The sequence below is a fragment of the Leptosomus discolor genome, chromosome 5, assembly GCF_034619465.1.
Source record: "Leptosomus discolor isolate bLepDis1 chromosome 5, bLepDis1.hap2, whole genome shotgun sequence".
In the NCBI taxonomy this organism is placed as follows: domain Eukaryota; kingdom Metazoa; phylum Chordata; class Aves; order Leptosomiformes; family Leptosomidae; genus Leptosomus; species Leptosomus discolor.
The window spans coordinates 35,948,079-35,968,605 of NC_141395.1; positions in this window are offsets into that span (position 1 = coordinate 35,948,079).

The window sequence follows — 20,527 nt, forward strand, 5'->3', positions numbered from 1 at the left end:
ATTCACTGCTGGAACAAGCGAGCCAGATGATTGCACTTGCAATGGCAGTTCTATGATATGTATGGGCATTTACTGCTCATCAACATCAGGGATGAGGCTATCAGGCTTGCTCACAGGAGCCATCAAGCAGTCAGTTGATAGCAATAGCTTTCAGTGGTAATTGACCAAGTCTAGAATATAAGACTTTCATCTCTAAACTGGTTTACTGAGTAGTCCTTTAAAAGGGCTGCTACACTAGTCTCTCTTTTTTTTCTTTAAATAAAGAAAACAGGTAATTCTGACCCAGACAGTATCAGTATAGTTGTATGGATTTTACTTGTTAGGAACTGTTGCAAGTCATTCTATTAGATTTTTTTCTGCTTTATCTCAGAATCTACTTTTTCTAGTTGGATGATATACAGATAGGCTATAGATCTTTATTAATTATGAAACACTATAGTTCCTTTCGCTTGCATTGTTAGGTATAGATTGCAAAGCCATGATTTGCTATATCAGAGTTTATGGAGAAAAGAAATATAGCCTCAAAACCCACCATCTTTAAATTGCTGAAATGCCTTTCCAGTGAGAAACCATCACCTTCAAATGAACAGATAACATGTCAAACTGGTGGTATAATGTATTCATGTGATAATGTCTGTGTGAAAGTTTTCAGAACATGCTGCAGGAATACTTTCCTTGTTAGAAAGTCGGCAACATTCTGAGAAGGCACCTTGGTTCTATTATTCTGTTAGAAGGCTATAAAGTGGATGTGATCAGAAAATGTTTATGTAAACATTTAAATCTAGTTCAAAGTCCATCCAGATTTAAGATGTCTCAGCAGGCTGACATTAAGCATTTCAATTTCTAACAGGTAAGGTTAGCAAACTTATCCAATGGCTGTCTCTACATACGTTATACCCTTTAATAACCAAGCACCCACACAACATCTGTTTTAGAGGGTGGCAGGTTTTGCATGAATGTTAATAATTATCCAGTGTGTCGTCTCAGATAGCAGTGAGTAGTTGGTGTGCAAAGCTGCCCACAGAATAGGGAAGTACACCGGTGTACTCCTTCCTGAATATCTCCCGAGCATTCTGCAAATGAGAGCACTCCCCCCCAAAAAAGAGTCTCTGTTTAAGTCCTAGGTAGAGTTTACTTCTATCAGTATTTCTACCTGTTTTCTAAAGCCAAATGGCCTTCACCACATTTTGTACCACAAGTTTCAAATTTTGTATATTTGCTCTACAAAATATTATTTACTTTCCTTTGTTTTAAATTTTATAATGAAACATTTTATACTCTTTTGGTTTTTAATAACCTGGAAAACTATGAGCTTTAGTTCTTCATTTACCTCCATGCCTTTTGTATGTTAGCACATAGTGAGTCAATTTTTTGGTTTTGTTTTACCCTCATGAAGCGTAATTTCAGGAATGCCATGTATCAATAATGAGCAATAAGACATTACCTACCTGAAGAGTAAGCTTTTAACCTTCAACTTTCCTGCTATTAGGTACAAGTTGTGAAAGTTATGTTTTCACCCATAAGAGCTGGTTTAGAGCTGCCATAAAAAAAGATTGATTTACATAATAATCCTAGGCATTTGGAAACCTTGGTAAACGAGGTCTTTTATCTATTGGAAACATTCCCTTATTATTTTACTGCTTTCCTTGCAGCCAAACAGGAGGCAAGACAATTTCAACAACTGTTTTACCAGGGACTGGCATTTTATCCACATCTGCCTCTGTGTAATCCTTGATATCATACTGATATTGAAGCAGATCAGCTTTGTAGAATAACCACAGTTCAGGTATAGACGTCGCTGACCAAAAATGAATACAATTTTTTGTCTGAAACACAAAATGTCTAGTAAAAGATTTTGGTACGTGAAATAGGGCTGGCTTTTTCTGATAATGTCATAAACTTTTGACACATATACTGGATCCAATAGTGTACATATGAGCACTTTGGGGTCTGAATGTTAGGGCTTTCTGTTCCATATGCAATGCAAAAAGCAAAACTTGGAGACAGAGACCCTCAGCCCTTGAAAATCTAGAAATCAGATTTGATCCTTTGAAACTAAGCTACATTTTAAATTATGTTTTGACTGCAGAAGCAGGATAGAAAAGAATTCATCAGGAATGTTTCATGTGACGGAAATATCAAAAAGCATGGTACCCTATTTATGAATTATTTCCCTTTGCTGGATGTATTTGGTAATGAAGAGAAAAAGGTGGGCTGAATCAACATCTTGGAGGCATTCTGTTAGCAAAACAAGAATTACTGTGATGAGGTGTTGAAATGATATGATGATATGCTAGTATGTGCTACTGAGTTATCTGGCTACAATAAATGTGTCAGAAGCAAAACACACATATTAATTCATAATTCCCAAGATAATTTAGTTCACTACAATTTAGAGTCCATGAGAAAACACAACAGGAACTTATAAGGCAATGCATCATTGACAGTTTTTGTATAATGCTTTTATTTACAGATTGATTTGTTTCAAAAGCATGTATTTTTTGAAATAAGTATAGTGGACAGAAATAAAGCATGAATGGCTCCAGGGATTCATAATGGAATACTGAATATTTTAGCACTGCATCATAGGTTTGGATGTTGTCCCTGCTAGTAATATTTCAACATGACCTGACAGCTGTCTGGTTGCTTATGTGAATTCTCCTGCTGAAGGATTCAACTTTACTCAGATTTTTCATCTCCTGGGTATTTCTTTGCCTGGGAGGTGCAGTGGAGTGATTTTCTTTCTTCATCTCACATATGTAATAAGAAATAGGAAACCATCAGCACTGGGGATTGGGAGACTTGCTTGAAGTTGAGTCCTCTAAGTTGCTGCTTAGGACAGTATTATAAAGTGGAAGATTTCAGCTCTCATTTTCTTGGACTAGGGGCTGAGTTCTGTACAGGTCTTCGTCTCAAAAGACTTCTTAAACTACTCAGCTAATGGGGGGAAAAAAGTAACTGGCACCACTCCTGATGATTTTTGAAAACCCAACCCTGATTTTTTTTTCCGCCTAAAACAATTCAGAGAATTGTTCAGTTCTCTCTAGTTATTTTTCAATCTGTAACCTCTTCAATCTGTTTGAGCAGTTTGTTTTCTATTTGTTCTGAAAGGTATCCTCCTCCTTGAACTGTTCCATTGTTAGAAAAGGAATTGTGTGGAATCAATTATTTTTCAGTGTGACTAATGAATCACAATGTTCCTATCCTATGAATTGTAGAGTTACTTTACCTAGCAAAGCAATAGTTTTCAACTGCATTTAGTTACCCTGAATTTAGTTGGTGTCTTTCATTATAGAAATCCATACTATCAGTTGGTGCCTAGAAGCAGATATTTATATGTCAGGTAATATTTGCTGAATTCAGTACAAATGTTCAGGTTCCTTCAAGATACATTAATCTGACAACTCAAATTGATAATCCTGAAATTGGTACTCAGTTTTGAAAGTGTTCCTTCACTTTTCACTAGTTTTCTCAATGAAACGGAAGCATTAAACCATATACTAAAGTTCTGTGCCTGAATCTGTTAGTAGCTTTGTAAATCTTCTATCAGGAATTATTTAAAATACAACTCCCCTAGCTGGCCAGATCATGTTTTCAATCATGGAACTGACAAAATTTTTTTTGCATAATAAATGAACTAAATGGGCCCTAGGCATCTCTACTACTGTCACAAAAGCATTTTACACTGTCACTGCTTTCAGTGGCAATTTAGGATTGAACTGTAATTTCAAATGAAGTCAGAGTATTTCCCTCTTATTTTCATTTCATATCAATTACAGTGACATGCTTCTTTCTGTTGATTGAAGTGAACACTGATGCATCTTTTATTTAGCTACAAAATGAGGGGCTTAAAAAAATGAAAAAGTCACTAACATCAATCTGAAGAAGTACCCCAGTTAAAATGGTGATTTACTTCAGATACTTAAAGATATAATTAAGCCTTCTCTGAATGCAGACAATAGCAAGTGTTAACATTTTTCATCTGGATTTGTCCTATTATTACAGTTAATACGTATGGAGAGCTTCTTTTGTCATTATCACTGTTCTAGTAGCCTTTAAGGGAGATTAACTATTAAAGCAAATCTGGTATCAATAAAAAGCACATAGGAATTTCTTCATTAATGTTGTTTTCTTTTTGGAAAGCAAATATATTTTCAGTAGGGGCTTAAAATCCCATTTTATAAAGGTCTTGGCCTTACTCTGAAACTCCTTTAGAAAAAAAATAATCATCTTACTTCTCTGGCATTACTCCCTTTTGTGTTTTAGGATATGATTAAACTAATGCTTCCAATCCATTTCACCTTAAGTACCCCATTGTGCTGGATGCATAGAAGCAATGAACTGTGCCCTAGGCCACTTACAGGACTTGTTTTCTAGAAGATAGTCAAAGCTCTGTATTTTCTAAATAGCACAGAGTGTGCAGAGAGGTCTTTGGTGAATGACCCGTAGTTACTTTTTATAAAATAGATGGTGTGTGTTCAGCTGGATAATGGTGAAGAGAGTAGGGAATAGTCACTACTCTGCTCTTTACTGCTCTTGTTATGAGCAGTTGTTGCTTTTATTGCTGCTTTTGCATATGTCTAGTCCTTCATACAGGACTGGATACAAGTGAGTGAAACATGCTGTCATTTAGCAGGACAAAATTCCTGGTAGTTTCCTCTCTTGGTGTCCTTTATGGATCAGCTGTGCCAAGATTTAGACTTTATTTTCGTGTGTTTTGGAGGAAGTGTTTTCTTTTTCTTTTTTGGCTTCACAGATTTGGGAAATTTTCTTGTTATGATATTTATTGCCATAGCATATCAGGCAGAATTGTTTTCTCTTTTTCCTCATGCACAGCTAAATGCAGTTGAGAGTTAGGATGGGAACTGTGAATGGATCTTAATTTTAATATTTAGTTACATAATTAATTAATTTTTTTAAAACTAACTCAGTGTTTTAATATTAGGGGGAAAGAACTAGAGAAATTTCTCAAATTTATCTCTTTTAAAAGGTTTGTGAATAACTTGTATAATATTTAGAGTGTCAGAATAAGGTTTTGGATGGACTCGTGAGATTGCTTGAAGCTTAGTTTTGTGGTTTATTTTCCTGTGGTGTTATCTCAGCCCTTGAAAATATAGAAACCTCTGTTTGCTTTTTGAGTGTTTAAGTTTTGTTGGTGTTTTTCAAGGCTGAATCCTTATCTGCCTGGAACGGACAAAAAATTGGTCAGCCTTTTACTATGTTCAATTTGGATTGTTCTAATGATCTAATTTCACTTGGTATCATCCTGCTTCTTTGCTTTCCCCTTTGTTACTTTTTCTTTTCCTGACATCCTAAAGCAACAGGAACAAATTGATAGCCGTACAATTCTATGACAGGGTTATATAGAAGTGAATTCTAGCTTTTAGGATGTAACGAAGTGTTTTAATGCTTGTTATTTTAATTACAATCTTGTGGCATCAGCATATTGCACCATGAGCAGGCAAAATGCCACTGTGGCATCAGATAACTATGAATGCATGGAAAAGACAGGGAATACATTTCCAAAGGATAAAAATCTCAGCCTAAAGAAAGTCAAATACATACCTAACCTGAACATGACTGCTTCTGGTTAACATAAGCATACAACTACCATGCATTCAACTGTTCTGGTAAAAATGCTATATGTAAAACATTTGAACTCTGTTGAATGAGGTGATGCACCCTTGTAGGGGTGTGCCCATACACTGCAAGCAACGCTATGTATTGTTCTGAGAAAATGGAGGAAAATTTCTAACACCATTAACTCTGCCTTCTCTAGGTATCAAGAATCAAACGTGTTTCTGCACAATAAATCAAAAGATAAACTGGTTGAAGTTGTGGTCTCATAAGTCAATCTCAAAGTGCCATTCATTTGTAGAAGACTAGGCATTTGTGTGAGAGGGTTTTACCTCTCCCTAGAGCCAGAGATATGCAAATCTAGATTCCTGACTGGAAAGAATGTAGAGAATGTAGAGCTAGTGAATAAACTTTTTTAAAAGACAACTCTCCATATTTCTCAAAGTCTGTCCTTGAAGCATCCTGATGCCTTTGATCATTGTCATGCCTTACACTGATCAATTCAAGATCAAAGGTATGGATAATAACAAGGAACACAGGAAGGACAAAGAGAATCTGCAGCTATCCCTGTACAGCAACATAGTTGAAGTACATAAACGAATCCTGGCTTAATTTGAAAATAGTTTCAAGCTTTTCATTTAGAAGAAAAAAAAAAAGAAAAAGTCTTCTAATTCACTATTTCTTTCTAGAACTCTTTTTCTTTAGTGAGGAATTCCCCAGGCTAGGTCTGTTTTGTAAGCCCTTTTGTCCGGCTGATCTGGATGTATCTTGGTGCTGTTTCATTGAATGAGTCCTTTATTCAATTAGGGTTAAAGCTAATTTGTTTTGCCCTTTCTGTTATAATCTTCATGGGTTGCTGCAGGAATACAAAAATGGCAATGCAGTTTGTAAACAGGAGCTGTAAAGGAAAATGAAAGAAACCTAACTTCTAATTCAATTAACTTTTAAGCAAAGAGAACTCTTCAACAATTAAAATGACTTTAAATACATAATGCCTTTTGGTTTGTGAGAATAGGTGGAATGGCAAAATAAAGTAGGTCCTGCTTCTTTGGGACTACATCAGTCCTGCTTGTGTCTTAGTAATTGCATTGTATGCAGGCTACTGTATGTGTGAGAATAAATCCGTGACTACCATGCCATCAAGTTCCCAGCATTGCCATGGAATGTGGTTTTTGTGAGTACTAAGAACTGTGTGTGCAAAGTGCTCGTACACCTGTGCCTACACCAGAGGATTAATATAAACTTTTATGTGGTATCTGTGGTATTACAAGGTGAAAAATTACTGCTGTTGTTTTACAGCTTCTGTGTATTTGAAATCATGATAGCATCTTGAAGAATTTAATATGGTGGATGGCTTTTTTTTTTTTTTTTTTAATTTATTTACTGTGTAGGGAAGCCACACAAGGTTTTCCTTTCTATAAGCTTTTGCTCATAAATTTCTATGAAACAGGAGAAATTATATCCAGATTTCTGCTAATACAGTCATTTATTTTTTTTAAATTCCAGAAAGCAGTTTGGGGAATACCACAACATGAGATCTCTTTTCAAATAGTTCTTGAGTCCCAGGTGACTGAAAATGGAAAAAATTAGAAGTTCTAAAGGGTCCATTTCTAAAGTTCTTAATACTGTAGCCCATATCTTATAACAACAGGTATGAAACTGTAGTTTAAAGTTTTGAGAAAGTTGTTAAAGTCCTTTTTTCATAAGGTTTCTAATTCTTAAAGGATTTCACTCTAGATAAAACTTTCGCAGCTGAGGGTCCCGGTCCAGAATCACAATCAAAACAAAACTATTAACCAGGTTTTAGTTGCACAGTACTACGCATCTCAAAGGATTGTTAGTGTCAGGGTATGATGAAAACATGTGACATTTAGTGATCTGTGGCTTAAGGAAGGAATCACCCTAGGAAGGCCTGATTTCTCTGATTGTTTTAAAATCAGAAGCAGAAACACAAATTAATGAGGAAGCATGCCTGGCTCATTCAGCTAAATTGAATTCCCAAAGGTGGCATCTCCCTGTAGATGAAAGCATAGAAACAAAAGAATTAACCAATTAGACTTGAATAGGTTAATTTGGAGAGGCTGATGAGCATAATGAATTTAGCTCTTGAACAGGAAAAAGAAGGATGCTTCCTGGTGCTAGCTGACAGTGAAACAAAAGCATAGTGGTTATGCAAGCACTACTAAAAAGAATGATCAGAAAAATTAAAAGGCTTTTTTCTTTTGCAAGAAAGGAACAAGAATGAGAATCATCCACAACCCTGCCCTTGAAGCCTGTTTGAGAGCCTGAGGTTTGAATGTGTGTTCTTGTATGAGAGGCCCATAAGTGGGGAAGGAGGCTGTATGAAAATAATGAACTCTCAAACTTGAGAGTAAGAGATAGGAAGAACTTCTTGCTTTCTGTTGTTTGCTTTCCATATGAGCTCTGACTTGCCTCAGTGAAAGAGATGAGACAGTACAATAGGAGAAATAGAAAGCGCTAAGTATTAATAATTTTCTCTCTTTAGAAAAAGATAGAGATATTAGGTTGGCATGAGGCAGACTGGGTTAGCACAGTTTGCATTGTTCATTGGTTTTGGCGATGGAGGCATAACTTGAGAAAAAGTTATTCTCTTTTTAAACATTGGTTCTCACTGAAATAATATAAAATCTCCCAGTTGTATCATTTGCTAAGTTACCAGAGATTTATTTACCTATTCTTAAGGTTGGTTGCTTTCAGACAGCCAGGTGGTGCAAATATTCATGCTAGAATAAATTTGTCAGGGATATTTAGTCCAAATGATCATTGTAGTTGAAAAAATGCCTTGTCTTTTTCTGCCCAAGGGCTCTGGTAAATTTTTGATAAGCATTGTAGAAAGAGATAGATTGTTCTAAATATCTGATTTATCAGGATCCCTGACATTTCTGTCTTTGTGGCTTGCATTGTCTTTGGATATTGAAGCAAACATAACTGGTTCTCTAAAAGAGCTGTGCAATTTAACTTTTGCTACCCATGAAAAAGGCACCAGATGTTACTGGGATCCCAAGTTTCCCATCTATGCTTTGGACTTGACTTCCTCCAGCATGGTTATTAAACTTTGGCTACAGCAGTGAAACCTTTTTTTTGAAGACAGTGACAGTGTTTTCTGCTGCTCTCGCATTACAGTTTAAAATAAAACAGCCGAACGGACAGTACGTCAAAGCATATCAGAAGCTCTAAAGGAAAAACTACTTCCTTTTCAGGCAAAATGATAGCAAGATTAGCATATTTAAAAGCACAGAAGTTTAGAGGACAGGTTTTTGTCCTCAGTTATAGCCCTGGAATAACTTTCTTCCCCTGTTATTCAAAACAGAAAAAAAATTTACTAAAACCCACAAATAGAACGGACCTTACCTGCCTTAGGAAGCCTAATGTTTACTCATAGTGTGACTGTTTTGTAAAGCATGTTCATGTTTCTATCCCGGGTTGTTAAAGACAATGTCACTGACACTTATGTGTCTCCTTTAAAATGTTTCCATCTGTCACTGACTTCATAAAAGCAAAATATCCTGAAGCCTTGAAAGCCTTTATTCTTTTCCCTGCTTAACACAATTTTTTGTTAGCAAATCACTGTAGGTTAGAGATCTGTGCAGTTTTTTGCATTTTTAGAATGTTGATCTAGAAAACAAGTTGTCATATATACTTCTATGACTTAGTGAAGTTACTGAGATTACTTTATTCACTTATGTTCCAGAAATGGATTTTCAGGAAAGCAGTTACCACTTGTTGCTTTAATTGGCAGCACAAGCACAGATAATGAAGTAATTCTCTCTTGTCAATTCCTAAGTCTTTTCAATGGCTTTCATGAAAGAACAGATTTTGTTGAATATCACTCTGCCATACTTTTTAGAAAAAAACCCAACCACAAGATCTTGCAATGTTTTAATTCTTGGGGGAGAAAAAAAATCTGCACTTTGGCTGGGCAGAACTCCTTGGCTAAACAGTAAAATTCTAAATAAATAAGATTATTTCAATTTTTGATACCTGATAAAAAGCAAAAACTTGGTAAAAGGAATGTGGAAATCACTAGGACACTTCCTCATGGATGCCCAATGCTTATGAATGTCATTTCCATAGATCATGACAGCAAGGCTATTTGCAGTTTTGTTCCTAAAATCAGTGGATATGGTCTATCAGACTTGTAGGACCTGCTGGAAAATATTGATCCCCTTGAACCTTAACAGGACTCATTCAAGCAAAAGTGTTCTTAAGGTTTATGCTAACACTTTATATGGTTTACCTCATCGTAATTGCTTTTCTATTTCCAGCGAAGCATTAACTGTAGTGAGCAGATTCACATGCTGACTGAAAGATTCAAATTATAAAAGGGGAAAAAATAGCAAAATGCTCCTCATCTGTCCCCCACTATCTGGGCAGTAATCACCAACTATCTGGGTTTTTTCCTAAGTTACCCATCCTCAGCACAACGAAAAAAACCCAAGCAAAATTTAAAAAAAGCTAAATATGACCTCTGTGTCTGTGTGTATGACTGCAAAACAATGACAATACAGAATGTAACTTACACAGAGCTTTCTAGTGTTTTGTGTTAATTTTTCATTATTTTTAAGAGGCTGCCAAAAGTTAGTTAACTCTCAATTTTCAATTTTTAATTATATATACATGTGTGTATGTATGCATGTGTATATCTTGCAGGCTTCTAATCTATAAATAACAAACTGAAGACTTCACAGGTGAAGTCTGAACTACTAACTAAATATGCAAGTACTACATGACTTTATTCTATATAGTAGTTTATGTTATAGCAGTTTAGTAATGTTACAGGAGTTAACAGGAGTTTCTTATTCTGATCTCCTTTTTTATATGCCACGAAAAATACTCTGGGACACTGATGAGTATTTTAGGGCCTGAGTAATGAAAAGAGTAAAGTGTGGTCAGCACAGCTGCAGATATCTTGCAGATAATGATTCTCAGCAACAATTCAGCTTCTCCAATTTGGATCCAGGCTTCTAAGCCCTAGAAGCAATTAGAACTAATGTCAGCTGAAGCTTAAAAGAAATACTTTTCCATGCTCCTTTGTATTTCTTCTTTCTTAAAAATCAACAATTCTTAAATTCCTCTAAGATTCCTTCACAGAAGGGTGAAAAAAATAAAGAGAAAAGGTTGAGGACTCATTTGACAGCATAAAGGAGAACAAACTCAAACTCGGGATTCTGGGAAATGATAGGACAGTTTTTGCAAAAATGGTTGGTGAATCAGGTACTAATGTACCTGCAAACACTTCTAAAACTGCTGTTAGTACCCAGCTTCATCTGTCACTTTATCAGTGTCACTCCTGTCACAAAGCAAAAGCTGAAAGAATAAGAATTTGGCAACTCCTCTGTCATTTTATCTCAGTACACTACTGCCTTAAGGGACAGGCTGCACAAAAAACCAGAGCAATGCAGTTGGTGTTGGACCATATATGAAAATTCAGGAGCATGAGAAGATATTAAAAAGCTAAAAACGCAGCTCTTTCTCGATTCAGTATACTCATGTTTCCTATTTCTTACTAGAAATCGACTAAAAAAGAAATTAACCTTATTTCAAACTCTGTATTTATTTATAATAATTAATTGCCTTGAAAATCTTTCCAGATGGGTGGCTAAACATGCATTCACTCTGGTTTTTCATTATGAAGCTTTCATTTTGTCCTGTGTTTCCAGGTGTAAGTGCCAGTGATTTCCTATTGAGAGGAAAATAGCCAATAATAGATGTAGCAATGCTATTTTACATTATTTTCTTTAAAAGCAAAAAGAAAAGATGGAACTAGAAGGAAAGGGGTGGTTAATCTTCTGTCAAAAATATAAATTCAAAAGGAGAAGGGACATATATACGTATGATTTGGTTTTATATGAAATATGCATACAGTACCTACACATAGTATAGAGAGCTTCTCCATGAAGTACTATGGAAACCACACCAAAAAAAATATCAAAAATTACCTTTAATATTCCAACTGCTTTTTACCTGGAAAGCTTTTACTAACCAAGATGTTTATGACAGTTACGATGATAATTTCTTTTCACAGAACAGGTAAATTCCATGAAAAATTATATGTGAAACTCCTTCCTCTCTAGCTACTTGAAGACAAAATGTAACAAATTAAAGCTCAATAGGGAATAAAGGATAAAACAAATGTGTTCTGGTTTAAGAGCAACCTTATCGCTTCAAGAAGAATGTAAAAAAAAAAGTAATTTCATTTCTATTAAGAAAATTCCCTCAATGTCAGTGCCTCTTTTCACATGAGAAGCACAGCACATGTTGTTCACCTCAGCATCATTAGCCATCTAAACACATTAAAGTATTTTTAAAATTTTTACAATAAAAATCCAAGCTTTCACTAGACATACCTCACGACAGATTACAAATTACTCTTTTTATTCTCTATATGTTTATCTGTATTTACCAGGTTTTTATATTTTGTAACAGAAAAAAAGATCAATATTCTTATTGAAATGTAGCAATAAAAACCAGAAGTTGAAACAGAAAAACAAGTGATTCTAAATCTTGTGAAGATTAATAAGCATGTTCCATTAAAACAAAAAATCTAAACCCACATAAATTTACATGAGAGTAAGAAATTTAAGACTGCCATCCTTTACTATGCCAAGGGTTAAATCTCAAGTGGTTTCAACGCTTTCTTATCAGCACCACTTGTGGTTTTTACCTTACTGTTGTTTGGACAATGTAATACCAACTAGAAGAGCAGTAGTCTGCATGTGTGCTTTTCTAATTCCTCCTGGCAATAGAAGGATTAAAGATAAATTTCAAATTTTCTTTAGTTTTAATCTAATTAGTCTCAAATATGGAATTGAATATCTCCATTGTACAGACACAAACAAGCACAACTGAACTGCAGAGCTTAACTGGTTACCACTTGTCAGCTGAGCTACTGAGCCATCACATGTGCTAGTCTGCTCACACTGTTTCAGTGGATATGCTTTTTAAGATAGCTTTCGTCATATAGGGATTTGTTACAAAAAACAAAGGAGTTGAAAGAACAGTAGCTAAACTCATAATTTCATGGTAAAGTCTATTGACACCTGCATTTTCTCATCCATCTCTTTTTCTGATGTATTAATATACAAAGCATTTATGTGTCAAGCTGACAGGTCTCTTGAATGTTCTTTTGGGCTGAATAAGCACTACTATTTAGGTTTCTGTTGGCTACATGGAATCCTCTGTCAGAAAACTTCTAATTTGACTTCTCTTTCAGGAAAACGATACCGATGACAGGGCTGCATGATCCTGCTGGTGTCTCCATGTTCAATTGAATTCACATCTGAGCATCAGCCAGTGTCACTCACTTTTCTGCATTGTTTATAGTTTGGAATATTTTTCACTTTGTTATGGCCAAAACCCTTCTATGTCAGCAAAAATAGTGGAATAACATAAAAAACATCAGAAATTCAGGCTAAGAAGAACACTAAATATTGGCTTCTGAAAGCCATTGCACACATTATTAAATATGACTGATCCTTTGAGTGTCTCTTCCTTACTTAGTGCAAAGTCAAGCGATTTGTCTTAAAGAAATTTCATTGGTGGTTTTGTGTGGGAGTGCTGACAGAGTGCCCACATAGCGCTGTTTAATGTCTCCACTGGGACACTAAGCCTACTCTTTGTTCTGTAGGATCTGTCAATACTTGTTTGTTCCATCACAAAGCTGAACAGTTTGTTTCACCTAAGCTCTTCGCTCTGCTGCATTGTCAATTAGCGCTTGAAGCAAACTTGTATAACTTTGCACCGCGAGTGGCTGCATAGGCACAGGCAGTTTAAGAGGTCACCTTTTTCTGTCTTGCAGCATTTAGTTGCTACTGACAGCTGAGATGCAGTACTAGACTTCCTGCTAAGTTAAACGGAAAAGGAGCAGGAGTCAGGAAGATCAAGGAAAAGCTCTGGATGGGGGCCAACATCAGTCCAATCACTCACCACAGACTTTGTCAGATACAGTATGTGTGTCACGTGTGTGCCTGAGAGCGCTATTGTACAAATCAAGAATAGCATGTCAGTTATCAGTTATCAAGACAATATTAAATTAAGCATGCTAAACTGTAAACAGAAAAAAAATCCATTATCTTGTAAAGGACCTTTTATGGTTTTCTATGTATGCTTTTTCTTTCTTAGCCCAAGCTGCCACATGGGTCACTGAGTTTTGGATGAGGTAGCACAATTCCTGCTGAGGCCTGTTGCACAGATGCATGAATGCTCGAAGGCTCAATAACAATTTTACTGAACTTGCTTTTCAACACAAGAAAGAAGTTGAAAGGAAGGCTTTTTTTACTTAACAAGGATTAATGAGATATGATATCCGTGATGGTGAATAGTATAGACGTAAATGATTTATTTAGCTTATGGCATATATTCTGATATTCTGAATATATTCAGAGAAATCCAGCTTGAGCCGTATCAACTTAGACTTGTGTGTTGCCATCATATTTGTCATTTAATTTTGTAGATTTTTATTCAGTTTGTCAGCAACATTGTCTAAGCAAACTCCAGAGATCACTATATATGGTCTAGTATGCCTAAAACTAAAGCAAGTAGACCCTAGCATGAAAGTATCTACTGTTTTCTGTGAGCAGTAAAAGCACATCCTGGTATTCAGCAAAGCATGTCCCATCACCTTAGAGATGCAGATTCTGTACTTAGAATCATAGAATCATTTAGGTTGGAAAAGACCTTTAAGATCATCAAGTCCAACCATTGTCCGAACACTACTGTCACGGTTTGAGGTTGGGCCGGCCACTAACGAATGACAGACGCTCTCTACTAACCCCTCTCCCCTCCCAAAAGGGAAAAGGAGAGAGAACAAGGGAGATAGAGACTTTACGGTTTGGAAAAGAAAACTAAAACAGCTTTAATGGAACAATAACAATAAAAGAAAAGATAATAATAAGAATAAGGAAAAAATGAAATATATACAGTATGTACAAATATATACAAAACCAATACTGAACCCAACTCCCCCCCCACCCTGATGACAATATGTCACCACCACACCGCAGGGCTGGCAGTGGGGCAGTCCCAGGCTGGACTCGGCAGCAGACAGGGACGGGATGCAGGAGCTGGACTCAGGCACTGGATTCAGGGATGCACGGATCAGTCCTCCTCAGATGTCGGCCATCGAAGAAGAGCGAAGGCGCGAGACCCTCGTGATCTCTCAGCTTTGTACTGAATATGACGTCTATGGGATGGAATACTCTGTTGGTCAGGTTTGGGTCACCTGTCCAGTTCGCTTCTCCCTGTAGGTGCGACCCTTTTCACTCCTGGCACCCCAACACGGAGTACAAGATTTAGCAGTGACCTTGGTCGCCATAAGAACAAGTATAAGCAAGGGCCTCTCTGCATACCATTCCTTGGTACGAACTATAAACACCAGGCCTTATCACTGCTAGGAGCAGTCACTGTCTGGAAAAACAGGCTGCTGTTTCAGAAAGTGCTGGTAGTTAGAGGAGACTTAACTGAAAAGTTAAAGCACTAAAACAGAATTAGTTCTGATTTAGCCCAAACCAGGACAACTACCAAGCCCACTGCTAAACCATGTCCCTAAGCACCACATCTATAAGTTTTTTGAACACCTCCAGAGATGGTGACTCAACCACCTCCCTGGGCAGCCTGCTCTGATGCCTAATCACACTTTCGTTAAAGGAATTTTTCCTAATATCCAACCTAAATCTCCCCTGGCACAGCTTGAGGCCATTACCTCTTGTCTTGTCATTAGTTACTTGGGAGAAGAGACCAACACCGACCTCACTACAACTTCCTTTTAAGTATTTGTGGAGAGCAGTAATGTCTCCCCTCAGCCTCCTCTCCTCAAGGCTAAACAATCCCAGCTCCCTCAGGCGCTCCTCATAAGACCTGTTCTCCAGACCCTTCACCTTCTTTGTTGCCCTTCTCTGGACCCGCTCCAGCACCTCAATATCTTTCTTGTAGTGTGGCGCCCAAAACTGGACACAGTAATCAAGGTGTGGTCTCACCAGTGCCAAGTACAGGGACACAATCACCTCCCTACTCCTGCTGTCATGCTGTTTCTAATACAGGCCAGGATGCTGTTGGCCTTGGCCATCTGGTCATACTGCCAGCTCATGTTCAGCCAGCTGTCAACTTCTGCGGTCTGATACTGATTTCTTCTCCCTTCAAGTTTTTTCCAGTGTCTACACCTAAGACCATATTTGGGAGTCTTGGAATTGTTAAAATATTAAGCCTTGGGCAGCTGGCATCTGGAAGAGAAACATCGCATGGAGTATCTCAAAAAAGCAGGGCAGGTCCTTGTTCAGAAACTGAGAATTCTTTTGGGAAAAGTATTTTATAGAAGCATAGACTTTCTCACAGGCTAACCAGTGATGTAAGGAGTGCTGTGTCTCTTTTTGTCTCCTCTGGTTCTTCTCTAGTTTTCTATCATCCTTTATTTTCCAATCTTTTTTTCCCTACTTCGCTCTGCCGATTGCATTTAACCATTTCCAGTCTCTTTTATGATTCCCCTGGCAGTCTTGGTCTCTCTAGGATGGATAAGCCCTGCTTATCATGGCACCTGAAATCAGTGGAGTTCTTCAAGTTAAGCAAAAGCATAATTTAACTGGAAGACTGATATAGCAGCAGACAGCCAGAGCAAGTTCACTTAAATTGCAGTACGTAGATACCTTACAGTTAGAAGCAGGACAGGAATTGTTATCTGACGGTTATGAACTTGGGCAGTTTGTATTAATGGCACAAAGCTTCTTCGATGCATTTTGCATAGGATGAAGGATGATGATTTTTATTATATTAGTCTTTACTAACTGCTGGGAATTGGTTTGTTTTCTTCATATTTGAACTGGCAAATCAGTGAAGTAGTGGAAGTGTCTGCTTTTGGGTCAGAGTTGGGGAAGGCGAGGGAGATTACCTATAAGGTCTTACTCGCTTAAGGTAGCAACTACCACCGTTTAAAAAAACTTCGGTGCTGTTGTAGCTGTGCGAAGATATTTTTATTTATTGAAAAGCAGTTCTGCTGTTATCAGTATATGTTAGGAAGATTCGTAGCATTTGGGTCATCAAAGGCAAACTGATCAATCAAATGTCTGTAATAAAAAAAGGGTGAGAGAACCAAGGCGCCTACAGTCTGTTACAGGGGAATCTCAGGAAGGATTTTGCAGGAGTTCTGTGTAGCTGAGAAGTCTTCAATCCTACAGTCTACTTTTCACAGATTCAAAAAGGATTGATCTAGATAGAGCTCCTTGTGAGAATGTGATCTAGGTTTACACATGGGCAATTCAAAATTGCGAAGATGGGATGTAGGATCCTATTTTTTCAGAATCTTTGATATGATCCCATTATACTTCACAGGAATCTTGCTCTAGTGTATAAGAGAATGAATTTGTAATTGTGATGAAATTTGTGTCAAATTCAAGCTTGTAGATAATTTTGGTCTATATTTCAGGACATCCCAGATTTTTCTAAAAAAAGAAAAAGCAGTAATATGTAATTACAACTATCTTAATGTTTCAGGCTATAGAAGTTTGTTTTACATTTCACATGTGGATAGGTCTGTGTAGGCTGAACACAAAGAAGTTCTGATGTAGAATGAGATATTTTAATCCTTCGATACCAAGTCAGATGATTGACAAATTTGGGCCTACTTCCAGAAGCACAGCAACAAATCTAGAGGGAACAAACAGTAAAACTACTTAAATTGCAATGAGGCTTACAGAATACGTATTTTTTTTCCATTGAGTATGAAAATCTCTGCCTGTGCTTCACCTCATATTGGTCATTCTATATACTGAACAGGATTTCTATTTCAACTTCTAGAGCCTAGGTAAATAAATGTATGCCACAGCTTTCCATAAATTATTTCATTTGGATTTGTATTATTTTGGTTGCCAAGAATGGAATTTGCATTGGAAAAAAAAATGAGTACTGAAGAGAACCGCTTATTTGATTCGGTTTATTTATACTGATCCCTTAGGAGGCTTCCTACTTTCTTAGCCAAATTCTTTTTGTCAGAGGTCTATGCGCTGGCCCTATTCTGTCTTGAGTGTGGTTTAGAACTTCAGTGAGTTTTCCGCCAGGTTTATTCTGTCTTTGCTTTGCTGACATAGAGCAATCCTGTATGTAGGCTAATCCAAACATCGCATGTGTAGTCTAAATCAGGGGTTCTTTGATCCCTGTTAGTTTTCCAAAATCCAATGATTTTTCACATAAAATAGTTTCAAAACAAGTGTTGTTATGTTTAAGAGATTAAGAACATGGACAGGGCAAGGCTTATCTTTTCCAGAACATAATTGTTTGCGTGGAGCTATGATTACCCAACCACTCTGCGAAAGCAATTTGGAAAGAAAAGTGTCCAAGCAGCATGTGTTTACTAACTTACTTCTTGCTTAGGGACTCTAGGAAAATTCCTTTCACAGAAACAAGTATTACTTAAGTGTATGTAACTTGTAGTATTAGTCTCCCCAAGAGAACATGTGTTGTAACTAAAAGCTAAACAATGTAATTTTTCTTTATTATCAATAGATACTTTCTCATTCTTTTTTTTTTTCTCTTTTATGTTAAAGGAATACTTCAGAAGACTTGGAGTAAAAAAAGCTGCTCTTTGCATGCCATGAGCACAAAGCTTTAGTCTGAAAGATATTTTGAAGGCAAAAGGAATTTAGTCTAGGCATTAATAGAACAGGTTTGTTTTTTTTTTTCTCCAAAGAAAATTTAATGTTTGTGACCTGAAATTGGTTCATAATTTTTGAGATTTTGAAGTTCCCTACTTTGCTTTACAAAGAAACTTAAGCCTTTTTAAGTTGTTGTCTGAGATGTGTCTAGATAAATTGTCTCAAAATAAACTGATAAATATGATGAAAAATCTGCGATCCATCATTCTCTTTGACTTGAACCTGCATATTGTAAACTTCAGGAAATGGCTCTAGCTTTTCGGTGGGTCTGTTTTGTTGTATAAGTATATAATGTCTGACCAAAAGATTCTATCCTGACATGAAAAAGTCTTTCCCATTTTCCTTATGTGCTCTGAAAATTATTTGACTCAATGAATCAGTGTATATACAAATAATACAAAGTCAGAGAATTTCCAGAAAACGTAATCTTTTTATCATCCTGAGAATTTTTGTGACAGATTCCATTACAGCAGGTCTACTGAATTTGTAGGCTGAGACAACAAACAAGAATGTGACATGACATTGAGAGTTAAATGAGTGGCTTAATGTGAGGGACAGCTGGAAAACGGTGGATGAGTCTGAGGGAAGAGCCAGTTGTGAGGTTTACCGCAAGCAGTGGGGGAAAAAGCATCTAGTTAAACAATAAAAGTCTAATAAGGATAGATATTCATGCTACAGTTCTGCATGGCACTGTAAAGATGTAAAAAGCTGTGCAATTGCTATGATTTATTAATGCATTCACATACTTTTGCAATAGCTCTAGTATTTTCTAATAAGAACCAATACATTTATAAATGCATTGTTGGCAAAGCTGTTTTAGTCAACCAACCGCTTCTAAACTTATATAATTTTTGACACATTATTTCAGCCTGCACTTTAGAATTTTCTGCATATAAAAAGCCCCTAATTTGTTTTAAATGGGGCCCTAAGGAATTCAAGCCCAGGAACAAGATTATTTAATGGCTTACTGAGTTGCTAACACATGCTGTTTTATAGCTACTGGAAAGAAGTACATGGTTTGCCTTCTTTATGGGGTGGATTACAGTTGTTTCCTTTGTGGAACTCAAGGTTATCAAATGGAGCGATGAATAGGGTATCTTCTCCCAAGGAACTTAACATCAGAAAATGGAAGTTCTTCAAGCAGGATAAAATCTTCAGTCTGTGCAGACTAACTGGACTTGCTTTACACACTTTTCTCAATAGAACCTAATGGGCTTGAAGTCTGCATTCCATTTCTCGAGCCTGGAAGGTTTAGCTTGGTGCCGCATGCAGCTGTGGCAGCTGGAGAGTTTGCTCTGAATTTCCCAACAGCTTCACAGCAAATTTACTCTAATCAAAGCTTTGGTCACAGCACAGAGAAAAGAGCCAAATCTTCAATATTTTTTTACTGGTATGTTAAACTTAAATGGAAGTAAATTTAATAATAGGATATTTTGAGATAAATAAATTGAAACAAAATAGTATTTCCATTTTCCACACTAGCAATATTGACATCAGTCTGAACATATTTGCCAGGTGTTTCTGGTAATTTTTGTTTTCCTATTTATTTTTGGTAACTCTGGTAACTCATTTTTGCAATGTTTTAAATCTTGTTTTTCCTCTGGAATATTTACTGAAAAATGTGGCCCTGTATTTCTAATTTTAATCTCATTGCTAACTCATCCTGTGGTAGAGCAGAACTCTCTCTCTTCCCTGACAGATGTCCTCTTGTAGCAGAATTTATACGCACTTTTGTTTTTCTCCTGAAAAATAGATTGATGTTGACTAAAGCCCAATTTAAAAATCAATTCTTCTTTGGTCTGTACTTTATGTTTTTTTCTGGGGAGAAGGGATAGCAGTGAGTGAACAAAAGCTTAAACACTATCTCACGTGGATGATTGGTTTTTAAAGGATCTTAACCTAGAGGTTTAAATGGAAGCACGTTATCTGCAGCTTTAAAAGGTGTGTTGGAGTTGAGGTTTGACTCTTAGCTTGACAATACATATTAGGCTTATCAGAGTTGAATTTAGGGAAAGAAATCCAGAAGGCTGTGTCTCTTTCTTTAAATGTTTTAAAATACGAGCACTATTTCTTTTTAGACAAAGGTTGAAATGGGAGAAGAACGGAGTATAGATGGAAGATTAGACTTTGACCATAAACCAAGATATTTTTTTTTATTTATTTCTTCCCCTCTGTTCGAGACACTGAATATTCAACTACATCTGCTACATGACATTTTGGTTACTCAGTTTCAAAATAGGTTGAAAAGGATGTTGGGGAGAATGGATGTGAAATGTATTCCTAATTGTTTC